Source organism: Cebus imitator, unplaced genomic scaffold (assembly GCF_001604975.1).
Source record: "Cebus imitator isolate Cc_AM_T3 unplaced genomic scaffold, Cebus_imitator-1.0 Scaffold188, whole genome shotgun sequence".
NCBI classification, from domain to species: Eukaryota; Metazoa; Chordata; class Mammalia; order Primates; family Cebidae; genus Cebus; species Cebus imitator.
In genome coordinates, this window is record NW_016107503.1 from 6172160 (window position 1) to 6175174 (window position 3015).

Below are 3015 nucleotides of genomic sequence, written 5' to 3' on the forward strand. Positions count from 1 at the left end.
AAAAAAAAAAAAAAAAGGAAGAAAAGAAAATCAATGACCCAAACATTAAACTCAGTAAGCTAGGCAAAGAACATCACAAACAACACTTATAAAAGTTGGGGGATGAAATTTAAAAAGATAAAAAAGCAGAAATTAATGAAACAATAAAAAGCATACTCAATTAGTGTACCAAAAATCTGATTCTTTGATAACCAATAAAATAGACCGATCTTTGGCAAGTCTGATTAAAAAAAGAAAGATGGAGAAGGAGAGAAAATATAAAAACAGCACTGGGGCCAGGCACAGTAGCTCACGCCTGTTATCCAGAGGCCTGGAGTTCGAGACCAGCCTGGCCAACATGGTGAAACCCCGTGTTTACTAAAAATACAAAAATTAGCCAAGTGTGGTGGCAGGCACCTGTAATTCCAGCTACTCGGGAGACTGAGGCAGGAGAATCACTTGAACCCGGGAGGCAGAGGTTGCAGTGAGCTGAGATGGCGCCACTGCACTCCAGCCCGGGCAACAGAGTGAGACTCTGTCTCAAAACAAACAATAACAAAGCATTGGAATGAAAAGGAGATATAATCACAGAAATAGTGAAGATTTTAAAAGCATAATCATGTATTGCATATTACCTTATAGCAATAAATTTAAAATTTAGATGAAACAGGAATTTCTAAGTAAATACAAACCAAAATTGACTCAAAAAGAGGTAGGGAATCTAATAGCCAATGACTATAGAAGCAATTGAAAAGATAGTAAAAAAATTGCTGGCCAAGTGCGGTGGCTCACACCTGTAATCCCAGCACTTTGGGAGGCCGAGGTGGGCGGATCACGAGGTCAAGAGATCAAGACCATCCTAGCCAACATGGTGAAACCCCGTCTCTATTAAAAAAATACAAAATTTAGCTGGGCATGGTGGTGCGCGCCTGTAGTCCCAGCTACTCGAGAGGCTGAGACATGAGAATTGTTTGAACCCGGGAGGTGGAGGTTGCAGTAAACCGAGATCACGGCACTGCACTCCAGCCTGGTGCCTGGCAACAGAGTGAGACTCTGCCTCAATTAAAAAAAAAAAAACTACTGAAGAAGAAAAAGAGCACCATATAGTTAACACAACTGAACTCTATTCTTAAAAATTGTTACGATAGTAAATTATGTGTTTTTTTAACCACAATTAAACCAAATTTTTTAATTAAAAAAAGGAAAAGAGGCTGGGCGTGGTGGCTAACGCCTGTGATCCCAGCACTTTGGGAGGCCAAGGAGGGTGGGTCTCTTGAGGTCACGGGTTCGAGACCAGCCTGGTCAACATGGTGAAACCCTGTCTCTACTAAAAATACAAGAATTAGCCAGGTGTGGTAGTGCACGCCTGTGGTTCCAGCTACTCAGGAGGCTGAGGGGGAAGAATCACTTGAACTGGGAGTCAGAGATTGCAGTGAGCTGAGATCAAGCCACTACACTCCAGCCTGGGCAACACGGTGAGACCCTGCCTCAAAAAAAGAAAAAAAATTAATAAATGAAAGTAGAATGTAAAACTTGGATACTAAATAGAAGAAAGTATAAAGAAAATGTAGTCAATCCAGTAGAAAGCAGGATATGAGGAGAAAAAGATATGGAAAAGAAATCTTAAAAGCAAAAAAATAAAGTGGTGGAAATAACCCAAATGTATCAGTAATTACAATAATTGGGATAAATGGATTACAGCACCAGTTTAACTGGGCCCAGTGGCTCATGCCTGTAATCCTAGCACTTTGGGAGACTGAGGCCAGTGGATTGCTTGAGCCTAGGAGTTTGAGAGCAGCCTGGGCAACATAGCAAGACCCTGTCACTAGAAAAAAATACAAAAATTAGGACATGATGGCATGCCTGTAGTCCTGGCGACTCCAAAGGCTGAGGTGGGAGGATCACCCGAGCTTGGGGAGGTGGAGGCTGCAGTGAGCTATGATTGCATCACTGCACTCTAGCCTGGGTGACAGAATAAGACTCCATCTCAAAAAAACAAAGCCTCCAGTTTATAATTACGTTTATTTGTTAGATTTAAAAAGGGATATAAAATAAATATTTTATTTAAAAGATAGCAGAATGATTCAAAGTAAAAGTATAAGAAAAAAATGTAGCAGGCAAATACTAACTGAAAGAAAGGTATACAATGCTTTTTAAGGCAAAAAGAATTAAGACCTGAGGCCTAGGCCGGGCGCGGTGGCTCACGCCTATAATCCCAGCACTTTGGGAGGCTGAGGTGGGTGGATCACGAGGTCAGAAGTTGGAGACCAGCCTGGCCAATATGGTGAAACCCCATCTCTACTAAAAATACAAAAATTAGCTGGACGTGGCAATGTGGGCCTGTAGTCCCAGCTGCTCGGGAGGCCAAGGCAGGAGAATTGCCTGAATCCGGGAGGTGGAGGGAGGTTGCAGTGAGCTGAGATCGCACCACTGCACTCTAGCCTGGGTGATAGAGTGAGACTCTGTCTCAAAAAAAAAAAAAAAAAAGAATTAAGACCTGAATGGGGAAGAGGGACTTTGAAATTTGAATTCAAGATTGGGAAGATGTTCTTTTATTTTATTATTATTATTTTTTGAGTCTTGTCGCCCAGGCTGGAGTGCAGTGGTGCGATCTTGGCTCTTGGCAACCTCCGCCTCCTGAATTCAAGCGATTCTCCTGCCTCAGCCTACTGAGTAGCTGGGACTACAGAGGCATGTGCCATTACGCCCAACTAATTTTTTGGTAAAGGACCACAAGCTTAACTAGGAGTCAATAATGTGATCTGGCTTACAAAAAAAGTAGAGGCTGGGCGAGGTGGCTCATACCTGTAATCCCAATACTTTGGGAGGCTGAGGTGGGTGGATCACTTGAGGTCAGGAGTTCGAGACCAGCCTGGCCAACATGGTGAAATCCTGTCTCTACTAAAAATACAAAAATTAGCTGGGCATGGTAGCATGTACCTGTAATCCGAGCTACTCGGAAGGCTGAGGCATGAGAATTGCTTGAACCTGGGAGGCAGAGGTTGCAGTGAGTTGAGATCACGCCATTGCACTCCA